Source organism: Myxocyprinus asiaticus, chromosome 8 (assembly GCF_019703515.2).
Source record: "Myxocyprinus asiaticus isolate MX2 ecotype Aquarium Trade chromosome 8, UBuf_Myxa_2, whole genome shotgun sequence".
NCBI lineage: Eukaryota > Metazoa > Chordata > Actinopteri > Cypriniformes > Catostomidae > Myxocyprinus > Myxocyprinus asiaticus.
The window spans coordinates 4,305,279-4,317,867 of record NC_059351.1 but is presented as its reverse complement, the minus strand read 5'-3'; the positions used below and the strand labels follow the sequence as shown (position 1 = coordinate 4,317,867).

General features: G+C 36.9%; 1 protein-coding gene across 1 annotated transcript in view; it reads right to left on the bottom strand.

Moving 5' to 3' along the window:
- Positions 1 to 4,901, bottom strand: part of LOC127444490 (WD repeat-containing protein 19-like) — a 46,146-nt gene extending 41,245 nt beyond the window's left edge. The window contains exons 1-3 of the mRNA XM_051703861.1: positions 4,748 to 4,901; positions 1,828 to 1,950; positions 1,325 to 1,492 (exon numbers count right to left, since the gene is read on the bottom strand). The gene's annotated coding sequence lies outside the window, so the exon portion shown is untranslated. The remainder of the gene's footprint in view (positions 1 to 1,324; positions 1,493 to 1,827; positions 1,951 to 4,747) is intronic.
- Positions 4,902 to 12,589: the final 7,688 nt, after the last annotated feature.

Here is a 12,589-nt window from a genome sequence, read left to right as displayed (position 1 = left end):
ATTACTTGAAATGTCACATTTTGGAATCATAACTCAAATACATAAGTTCTTTAAAATTTGGCTTCGAGTACTACTAACTTAAAATTACCAAGAACAAAATTGCGGCTGTGTGGAATACCCATAAACCCTTGTGCTTGAATAAATTATGTTTGTTTGGTCAAAACAAGGGAACTTATGAAGTAAAATAATAGTTTTTTATTGAAAAATGTATTTAGTTTTAATTCTTATGACTATTGTAGTTGTTCTGTTGTAGCTGGTTGATAATTGAGATTTCAGTTAAGTCACCATGAGGGTGATAAGTGTTACCTCTGGTGAAATTGGAGCCTGTTTAGTTTAAGCCATTCTTCTTTACTCAGTTGTACTTTACAAAGGGCAGATTTATGTGCACTATGAAGTAGAGTCCAGTGTGCCATATGGCTAACTTAGAGTCTAGTCATAATTTCCCTTATCCTTCATATCTTTTTTATAAGACATGTAATAACCCAATTTAAATAATTAAATCAAAGCTACTATACTTTAATCATAGATGAGTTAAGCTTACTTGTAACTAGTTAACGTTACTTAAAAAATTACGTTCAGTTTACTTGAGCCAAATAAGTATGTTCACTTAGAAAAAGCATTCAAACCGGTTGCCTTGAAAAATGTAAGTAAGGTCAACTAATTAGATTTTACAGTGTATCAACTAACTGCGCTGTTAATTTATTACAAAAATGTGCAGATGAGGACAAATATTCTGTTACAGTGGATATCCAAAATAAAAAATGTACATTACGCATGCATTATCTAAATAAGACCACATTCTGACTCATATCAGAATATTTTTTTGCACGTAAACGTGCTCACTCCTTTGTTAATAAATTCAGTCAGTCACTGACTTGTATTTGCATCACTAAAAATAAAATAAAATATCAGAGTGCACTGGCACTGGAGCAAAAGCACAACAAACGTTTGTAACCATGCTTGTCAGTTGACATACACATAAGAACATTTTCATGTTAGTTTCTGCCATTATAAATCTTGATATATTCCTCACTTTTGACATAGGATCAAATCCATGGAATTTAGGATCAAATCTGATCATACGCACGCTTTATAAATGAGGCCCCTGCTCTGATGACCCAAAACTTGGCAAAAGGGATGATCTGGCACTTTAATGGAGAAGTCAAATGAACAGCTGTGCCTAAAAAACTTTAAACTATTTTATGACCCATGTCAACACCCAACACTACTAAAACATAAGGCATGTGTGTTAAATATATGGATTTCGGTTTGTTATTAAAATTTGCTCTTTTAGTCAAATGCATCACCATCATCATTTACTGACCTGAACACAGCTGTCAGTACTCTGAGGTTTGTCTCAAAGCGAACATTTCTCTAGAAGTCTCAGGAATGTGCAAACCAGCATAACAATGCCCTCCCTTATTTTCAGCAAATCCTGTGCCGAAAAGTACATCCCTTCCATTTCATCATCTTCATCAACATCGATCTCCATCTGTTGGAGGAAAAAAAACACACCATAAAATACACACTTAAGATTACAACCCATATGGACATTACGTTTATCACACTGACACAGATCAAAATAAAGTCTTTGGAGGTCAGCTCCCACAATGGGTTAGTCAGAGTAGAGAAAAGTACATTTAACATGTCTATTTCCAATGTGCTTTGTACACGTATTTAGTGGAATGAGTGGAATGATCAATAAAATGATATAGGTTAAGTTACAAATACAATGCCACACATGCATTCAACGAACAAAATGAAACCACTATACATCGTCAGACACTTTCTTTCGGGGTTTGGATCGTTTCCCACTTTTGGAGTCACCTTGGGAGCTTTTCAGAGAATCTTTCTTGCACTTCTTGACAGTGTCTTGAGGCCAGCATTTCAGGGGCATGTTCAGAAAGGTATCAAAAAGGATCTGATGGAACACTTTATTTGCAACACTCCCTAAAGATGGACAAAAAGTAAAATAAATAAACTGATTAAATAATCCAAACTGGGCATAATGACTTCCAGTATCTAGCCTACAATTGCAATTAAATTGATTTAACCCCCCTGACCAGCAAGACATTCTAGTGATGTGAATCATCTAAAACCTCAGTAAACAGTCAAAGTAAGTTTTTAATACACATTTGAGTGATTTTAAGAACAAAGAGTTTAGTTTTTACTCAAATTTCAAAAACAAACAAAGCAAAAATATTATTCCACAAATGTAATGTCAAAATTTTTCAACCCCCAAAGTGAGTCATTTGTAGTGTATCTTTTACCCTTTATAACAGCACTACTCAACACACGGGAAGCGGACCGCAGCGGCCCTCTAGCCATCTTTTGCGGCCTGCATTATGATTTCACCATCAAAAACATCATAATCTAATGACTCGATTACACTTCCAAGCACTTGACGAATGCACAGAGCACTAGATGGCACTAGGAAGTGTACTCGAGCTTGAAATCATGATGGCCTGATGTCAAGATTTATCAGAATCAAAATGAGCTTTATTGCCAAGTATGCTTACACATACAATAAATTTGTCTAGGTGAGAAGATTCCAGTACACAAACAATACAATGACAAGACAGAGATAATAATAAAAAATAGCATAAAAATAAAAAGTGAATAGATAATATAAGTATATATAGAAACACACAATAAGACAAAAATATACAGTGCATCCGGAAAGTATTCACAGCGCTTCACTTTTTTCACATTTTGTTATGTTACAGCCTTATTCCAAAATGGATTAAATTCAGTATTTTCCTCAAAATTCTACAAACAATACCCCATAATGACAACGTGAAAGAAGTTTGTTTGAAATCTTTGCAAATGTATTAAAAATAAAAACGAAAAAATCACATGTACATAAGTATTCACAGCCTTTGCCATGATACTCAAAATTGAGCTCAGGTGCATCCTGTTTCCACTGATCATCCTTGAGATGTTTCTACAACTTGATTGGAGTCCACATGTGGTAAATTCAGTTGATTGGACATGATTTGGAAAGGCACACACCTGTCTATATAAGGTCCCACAGTTAACAGTGCATGTCAGAGCACAAACCAAGCCATGAAGTCCAAGGAATTGTCTGTAGACCTCCGAGACAGGATTTTATCGAGGCACAGATCTGGGGAAGGGTACAGAAAAATTTCTGCAGCATTGAAGGTCCCAATGAGCACAGTGGCCTCCATCATCCGTAAATGGAAGAAGTTTGGAACCACCAGAACTCTTCCTAGAGCTGGCCGCACAGCCAAACTGAGCGATCAGGGGAGAAGGGCCTTAGTCAGGGAGGTGACCAAGACCCCGATGGTCACTCTGACAGAGCTCCAGCATTTCTCTGTGGAGAGAGGAGAAACTTCCAGAAGAACAACCATCTCTGCAGCACACCACCAATCAGGCCTATATGGTAGAGTGGCCAGACGGAAGCCACTCCTCAGTAAAAGGCACATGACAGCCCGCCTGGAGTTTGCCAAAAGGCACCTGAAGGACTCTCAGACCATGAGAAACAAAGATTGAACTCTTTGGCCTGAATGGCAAGCATCATGTCTGGAGGAAGCCAGGCACCGCTCATCACCTGGCCAATACCATCCCTACAGTGAAGCATGGTGGTGGCAGCATCATGCTGTGGGGATGTATTTCAGCGGCAGGAACTGGGAGACTAGTCAGGATCGAGGGAAAGTTGAATGCAGCAATGTACAGAGACATCCTTGATGAAAACCTGCTCCAGAGCGCTCTGGACCTCAGACTGGGGCAAAGGTTCATCTTCCAACAGGACAACGACCCTAAGCACACAGCCAAGATAACAAAGGAGTGGCTCCGGGACAATGCTGTGAATGTCCTTGAGTGGCCCAGCCAGAGCCCAGACTTGAACCTGATTGAACATCTCTGGAGAGATCTGAAAATGGCTGTGCACCGACGCTCCCCATCCAACCTGATGGAGCTTGAGAGGTCCTGCAAAGAAGAATGGGAGAAACTGCCCAAAAATAGGTGTGCCAAGCTTGTAGCATCATACTCAAAAAGACTTGAGGTTGTAATTGGTGCCAAAGGTGCTTCAACAAAGTATTGAGCAAAGGCTGTGAATACTTATGTACATGTGATTTTTTTTATTTATTTTTATTTATTTTTCTTTTTTATACATTTGCAAAGATTTCAAACAAACTTCTTTCACGTTGTCATTATGGGGTATTGTTTGTAGAATTTTGAGGAAAATACTGAATTTAATCCATTTTGGAATAAGGCTGTAACATAACAAAATGTGAAAAAAGTGAAGCGCTATGAATACTTTCCGGATGCACTGTATACAGTATATATATATATATATATATATATATATATATATATATATATATATATATATATATATATATATATGTACAAATACAAATCTGTTATATACAGATGTGAGGGAATGTATGGCAGAAGTGTGAAAGAGGAGTTACATTTTGGTCTGTTGTCACTCAGAATAAATTAGATCACTTCAGAGGACATGGATTAAACCACTGGAATTGTATGGATTACTTTTATGCTGCCATTATGTGCGTTTTGGAGCTTCAAAGTTCTGGTTACCATTCACTTGCATTGTATGGACCTACAGTGCTGAGATATTCTTCTAAAATTAAATCTTTGTTTGTTTAAGAACTCATTTATCATGCAGCACAAGTCATCACCATTAAACAACCTGAAATTAATTTATGTCATGCATTAAGATTGAATACAGTACTGCAGTCTGAGGCAGGCATTGGAAACTGACCTGGCATTTTCAACAGCAGCAAATATAGGGAGGCTGCCTGTAGACCGCATTCTTTGCTCAAGACTGGGGCTTTTGGTTTTTGCACTAAGGATGAAGTACGACAAGACAGCCACCAAAGCTTTTGTAGAAACGCCATTCTCACCAAACAGGACCCAGAAACTCTAAAGGAAAAACAAAATACCAAGGAATCAAGTGAGTTTCATGATACACTGCGTCACAATCTGAGCCATTTATTTTTGTGTAATAAAGGTGAAGCATAATGAAATTATGGCATCATCACATGTCATACCTGAGTGTTGTCATCATCATCAGTGGAGAAGGGCAGCAGCTGCATGTAAACTGTTTTGAAAACATCAGGGTCTTCCTTTATCTCCTCCTCAATAACAGGGTCAAGGGGGTCTGTGTGGGTGAACTCGAAATCCCACACTGCATCCACCCAGTCTGAAACATGTCAACAAATCAACAGCTGTAAACAATAGCTAGTAGTAGTGTCTTTTGAGACACAATCAGTTAAAATGTAATATGCTCTTATTAACAACAAAGTATGACTCTTTTTTCTTTTTTTTTTTTTTCTTTTTTTTACAATGACTGTTTGAACAGTTGGTTAAAAGTTAGATGGAAAGATAGAAAAGTATTTCTTTGTTATGGCCAGTATAGTGTGGTGTAGTATAGAGTAGATTGTATAGTATATGTAGAATATAGTGGAGCAGTACAGAGTATGCAGTATAGAGTATGTAGTATATAGTGGTGCAGTATTTATTATGCAGTATAGTGTGGTGTAGTATAGAGTATGTAGTATATAGTGGTAGTATAGAGTAGATTGTATAGTATGTGTAGAATATAGAGGAGCAGTATAGAGTATGTAGTATATAGTGGTGCAGTATTGATTATGCAGTGTAGTATAGAGTAGATTGTATAGTATGTGTAGAATATAGAGGAGCAGTACAGAGTATGCACTATAGAGTGGTAGTATAGAGTAGATTGTATAGTATGTGTAGAATATAGTGGTGCAGTATTGATTATGTAGTATAGTGTGGTGTAGTATAGAGTAGATTGTATAGTATGTGTAGAATATAGTGGAGCAGTATATAGTATGCAGTATAGAGTATGTAGTATATAGTGGTGCAGTATTGATTATGCAATATAGTGTGGTGTAGTATAGAGTAGATTGCATAGTATGTGTAGTATATAATGGAGCATTATAGAGTATGTAGTATATAGTGGTGCAGTATTGATTATGCAGTATACCTGTGGTGTAGTATAGAGTAGATTGTATAGTATGTGTAGAATATAGTGGAGCAGTATAGAGTGCACTATAGAGTATGTAGTATATAGTGGTACAGTATTGATTATGCAGTATAGTGTAGTGTAGTATAGAGTAGATTGCATAGTATGTGTAGTATATAGTGGAGCAATAAAAAGTATGCAGTATAGAGTATGTAGTATATAGTGATGCAGTATTGATTATGCAGTATAGTGTGGTGTAATATAGAGTAGATTGTATAGTATGTGTAGAATATAGTGGTGCAGTATTGATTATGCAGTACAGTGTGGTGTAGTATAGAGTAGGTTGCATAATATGTGTAGTATGTAGTGGAGCAGTATAGAGTATGTAATATATAGTATATTAAGTCGGGTTTAAAGATACACCAAAACACATGCTGTATAACAAACAATGACCCTAAAGCAAAACAATTCCACAGAATGACAGCATCAGCTAAAGATCATTATACTTCGACATTTAATACAACAATTACACATAATGAATTTCCAAAAACATTTGAGCTATAATTCCTGTGACATATTCATTGTAAAAATCGAACTATACCTGTAGACACACTGTTTAATTTTAATAACGCAAAGCGCGAACCAGCTCAATTTTTCGTTCAAAATAATGCGCCAGTTTATTAAGTGATGAGCTGTTTCCTCACAAGAGCAGTTAATTCAGCACACTCAAGCATCTCCTCAATTAACATTCATTCAAAAAGTATGACCTCTGGTCTCCTCGCCACATGGCTTTGCTAACCTTGTAGGCTCCCCTTAGCAGAAGGGCTCTGATCCTACTACTGCGAATGCTTATTAATATTAATAGAGTCATGTTGACTGCTTGGTAGGTAAAGCCAGAGCCGTTGAAATGCTTACTGACATAAACCACTATCCCAAGTCCAAAATCTTTGTGTCTGCCTTTGAAAGAAACAAATGGGTGCTCTGGTCGGGGTGCAGCGACCTTATGTTAAAGGTGAAACGTCATTTTTTTATTCTAGTTATCAAAAGGTAGCCTTTCCTAGGTTGACTTCTCCAAAGAGTGTGAACACGGAGGCTCTATGATGATTTAATTGCTCTGTTTGTTAGAGCTGTCCGAAATGTCAACTTCTGACCTAACCAACAGGACAACCTGTGATAAGTTATTTAGTGGGGAATTGAGAGTTTTGAAGAAAAAAATAAACGTCTACAAATTAGAGGTCAACCGATAGTGGATTTTGCATATACCGATAACTAAGGCGGTGGAAAAGGCCAATAACTGAATAATCAGCCAATAGTTTTGTTTTTTTTAATCGTTTTGTAGAAAATTAAAAAACATGTGACTCCAGCCAGGTCTCCTAAGCAACCAAATTGGCCCGGTTGCTAGGGAGGGTAGAGTCACATGGGGTAACCTCCTCGTGGTCATGATTAGTGGTTCTCGCTCTCATTGAGGCACGTGGTAAGTTGTGCGTGGATCGCAGTGAGTAGCATGAGCCTCCACATGCTGAGAGTCTCCACGGTGTCATGCTCATCGAGTCACTTGATAAGATGCGTGGATTGACTGTCTCAGAAGCGGAGGCAACTGAGACTTGTCCTCAACCACCCGGATTGAGGTGAGTAACCGCACCACCACGAGGACCTACTAAGTAGTGGGAATTGGGCATTCCAAACTAGGGAGAAAAGGGGAGAAAAAAAATAATAATTTAAAAAACATTTTCGTCTTTCCTTACTATGATGGCCACAGACATTAGTCTTTTTTTCACCATCGGGCTGAACGGTTCTGAGCACGGTGAGGAATGGTTACAGTAGCTTTTCCACCTAGGCACGATTCGGCACGGCACGATTAGAAACCGTTCTCGGCCCGTAATTCTCATCCCGGTTAGACAACCGTGCTCAACTGTGCTGGTGAAATGCCTTTAGTGACGTCGCAACTCACGATTGGTCACTTGTCAGTTGCCAAGGTTACTAGTTTTTTTTTTCTGTAGCTGGCCAAGCACACTATCTCTTCTCACGTGGTCCTTAAACTCCCAAGGTAATGACTGACGTATTTCTTGTGTACATTTGAAGTCTGTTTTCAGCACCACAGTGGAAAACAAATCCGGAACTGTGCCAGCTGGCCCGGATCGGCACAGAATGAAACGGTTTCGCAAACAAGAACAGTTCGGCCTGATGGTGGAAAAGAGGCTATTGAGGCTAAAAGAGACCAAAATGAATAAAACCCCAAAAGCAGTTTATTGTGCAACCAAAATCCCAATAATAACCTGAGAAATTAAGATTTGGTGCATAACGTGGGACTTTTAACCATGAGCACTGCTCGTGACAGTCTGTAACATATTGAGAATGCTTTTCTTCTTTCTTGTTGTTAGGATTGTGGTAGATCTCAAAGAGGAAGTGTGGTATCAGAGATGCCATGACCCTGAGAGCAGAAGACAGAACTACAGATCCTCCAGTATGCTCAGTGTAGGAAAAAGAGCACCACACAAAACCTTTATGGTTATATTTGTACCGTCAGTTGAGGTGACATACAGTAGTCTGTTTGGCATAGATGATATTGCTCACAGATGGGTTTCTGGATAGATATGGAAAGTTTGTGGGGAAAGATGCTACAGTTAAGTGGAGTGATGTAAGGTTTGTTTTATGAAATCAGTTCTCAGTTTAAACATAATATGATTGCATTTTTCCATTTTCACAGGTTATCCACTGCCACAGGAGCTCTGTATGAGTTACATACTGATGGAGGTCTGTCAATCTTCACCTTTGCATAAACATCTTTCTTACATAACAATACATAAGGTTGAATACATGTTTGTGTGTTGACTATGCACAAAACAAATCTATTCTATTTTATGGGGTGCTTTTTAACCCAAATACTATCCTTTCACTTACTGGACAGTTATTTAAATTTTTTATTACACAGCTCTCTAGAATTCTTGATTCTGATTGGTCAATGGCGCCATCTAGTGGTCTGATATTTCTCAGTAACAACAGCACCTCCACGTAACAGACCGCTCATCTGGGTATTTGTGAGTCATATTTCCTGCTTCTTTGATCACTGTGTGTTCTGTGCAATTAAGCTAATAAAGTCATTACAACTCATCAATGTTTCATGTGCTTTCATATATTTGTTGGGCAAGTAGTCTTGTAATAAGATGCATAATATGAGCAGTCAGATGTTCATTGATTACAAAATAAACACCAAAAAATCTCAGAGATTAGAGGTGGATTTTAGCAGTTCAGTGATTTATTTCTTGTCACACAATTACATAATTTCAACGCAAATCAATATTTTAAGTCACTGAATTTATTTATGTAAAATTAGTGGGTAGTCAGCCGGTTGTTATAGCAAAATAAACCTCTTCAGGACACCTTGATCAGTCTGTCTGTCGGGGTTTATTTTGCGATAACTGGCTGATTGTACAGTATCCCTTACTTATTCGATTTAAACACCTTGAATAAAACTGAAAATGGCAAATAAGTATTTTGTTTTAAAATAAATGTGATCATTTCAGGGATCCTAATCAGCTACATACAGTTACTATATTTTAAAAATGATTAAATATTAGATCAAATGACCTTAAAACAAAGTCTTTCTAGCAAGTCAGTCCACTGCCATCTTTGGAACGCTCACGGGAGGCTTTATTTCAACATAAAGCAATAAAACTGTATAATATTGGAATCATAAATTTGGCTTCTTTACCTCATATTACGCTAAAACGGAATTTTCCCGGCTTGTATAGGTAATACGCATGCGCGTTCTCGAGATGATTGACAGGCAATGTCTGTATCTAAAAGGTGATTGGCTCTTTTACCTGTAAGGTGGGACTTCCTTTCTACATCCGTTGACCGTTGGCTGCCGTTGGGCGTTCCAATTTCTCCCATTCATTTTAATCAAATTTTACACATTACATGCAATGATCTCATGGATCAGGAAAAGCATCACAGATGTGAGGTATTGCTTAATATAATACAATTATTATTTTATTATTATAGTAAATAATACATAACTATAGAGTAGTGATATATTTCTGTCATATTTTTGTCTATGTAAATTGAACTCTTATTTGGACGATTTACCCAGAAATGCTGCTTCATGATCTCATGATTCACAGTTGAGGAAGCGCAGACTGCCTTCACTGTTTAACACCCTGTTCAGCTGAAAGCAATTATTTTTACAACTGGCTTCTGGCGACCTCTCCTGGATGTAAATGGATGTCACACTTGTTTATATGCTCTGAAACACTTACCGCTTTATCCTCTGGAGGCAGTGTTTTCAAATTCGGTCAACATATACTGATTTCGGCTAAAGAAAAATCGGCACACACTCACCGATTTTTATGTGAGATCAGGCTGGACTCCGAGGGAATTTAAACTGCTAAAGGCAGCAATTTAATCAACTAATATATATATATATATATATATATATATATATATATATATATATATATATATATATATATATATATACATACAAGTATATATATACCAGTATCGGTATCGGGACATCACTAATTTTGTTGTTTCTATTTAGTGTTTTAGGAGAAAATCAAATCAAAGCTTTAGCCCCTTTGTACCCTAAATTCATTCTGTAGGTTATAAATTCCATTTGCTCTAAGTTTAGGTTATACATACATACCCCATCCACATGTGCTTGAGCATAAATTTTTAAACCTCACACAAGTAATACCAGTTTGATACAGGCATGCCCTCTTTTAGAAAGACACAACAGACCCAAATACAGTAACTCTGATCGACCAAAAACTATTCAACTATATATCACCATCAGAAAGTCATATGGAACATTTTATGTCATGGTATAAAAACACTTTATAAGTTTTTGTTACTTTTCTGATTGGTTCTGATATGTATATAACACATAAAAATCTTTGGTTTGAATGGTTTTACATCTTTAAAGTTTGGTTTTTGTGGCCCATTGCAATAACATACTGAAGTCAGCGAATGAATTGCCTTTTAATCATTTTTTTCTTTGCACACAATGACCCTAGTCATTTCTTTTAAAGACCAGTGACCCCCCCCCCCCCCCCCCCCACCCGTTAGTCCAAGTTTAAGATTATATAAGGCAAGTATGATTTTACAGAATATGAAACTTATCCGTGATGTTCTTTTGCATGAAACAGGCATAAATAAAATGTACATTAATATTGTTCTTACTGGAAGTTTGTTTCCTATATTGAATTATGGCATTCATGTGATATTTTCATAATGTATGTCTACATACCCCATAATTTAAATATTATTTTTATTATTATTAATGTCCAACACTTAAATAAACTCAGTTAATGGTTGTTTTGGTTTTCCATAGATTGATTTATGCTGTTGTTCTTTTTCAGCTCCCTAATGGAGATTTACTTCCCTGAAAAGCAACATATGGATCATAGCTAAAACAGTCGCCATTCAGTCTGATTTGACCAGTATGATCAGATCCCTTCAGTACTGTGTATTCTGGCATTGTAACAAATAATCATGTCTGCCCTCAGGCTGTATTTTGACATGGATGTTTAAAATGCATTGTGAAGTTTTTGGCAGTGTCTAATGAACATAATGAACATTCTCATCTAACAAAGAAAAGGGCTCATTCTATTCCAATTCGTATAGTGTGAGTGCATGCTCTGTGAGCGTACAGGCCTTTCAGAGCATGTTACCTTCTTTTTTGGCTTTTATCTAGCTGTTAAGTTGTGAACTGTTTATAAAAAGTAGATATTTAAAACAGTTCCTCACTGAAGCGAACTTGTGTCATTCACTTCAGTGCTTCAGTCTTTTTGGAATTCACCATCACCTTCAAGCTTTTGCATATATATATATTTTTTTACAATGAAAGGGAAAAAGTTGAAAAGCTGAAGCATGTGTGATTGTTAGGTCAGACTTTGTTCTGCTCATACTTAAGTGGTCTTGTAAAGGGGTCAAATAAAAAAATACATTTTCTTTGATCTTTTAAAATAAGACAGGTTGCTGTAATGAATGTAAACATATTCTAACTTTCTGAACTCAGAAATATCTCTCCAGTCCAAAAAGCCATTTGTTGAGACTAAACTGCAAAAAAAAAAAAAATTCTGCAAACTATATTGGACAGACAGAAAACCCACAACATGCAAGTGTTGTTACTCGTTTCATATGTGAAGAGTTTAAATAGAGGACTTAAATGTACAGTAACCAAAAATGTCCTGTTAAAATACAAAGGATCAAATAAATGGTGGAAAATATTCATGAAAAACTAAATTACGACTGATTTTGGTGCACGAAACCTTAACTATAAATGATACATTCGTGTGTATATGTATTATATACAGTATATATTAGGGCTGGGAAACTTAACGCATTCATTTCTGCGATTAATATTTTTTGCAGTCGGCACAGGCTCACCAAAACTGAACAGTTAAAGACTGGAAAAACGTCGCCTGGTCAGACAAATCTGGATTTCTGCTGAGGTATACAGATGGTAGACCCACTGCAGCCTCAGCTTTCTGTTCTTGGCTGACAGAAGTGGAACCCAACATGGTCTTCTGCTGTTGTAGCCCATCTGCCTCAAGGTTCGACATGTTGTGCATTCTGAGATGATATTCTGCTCACCACAATTGTACAGAG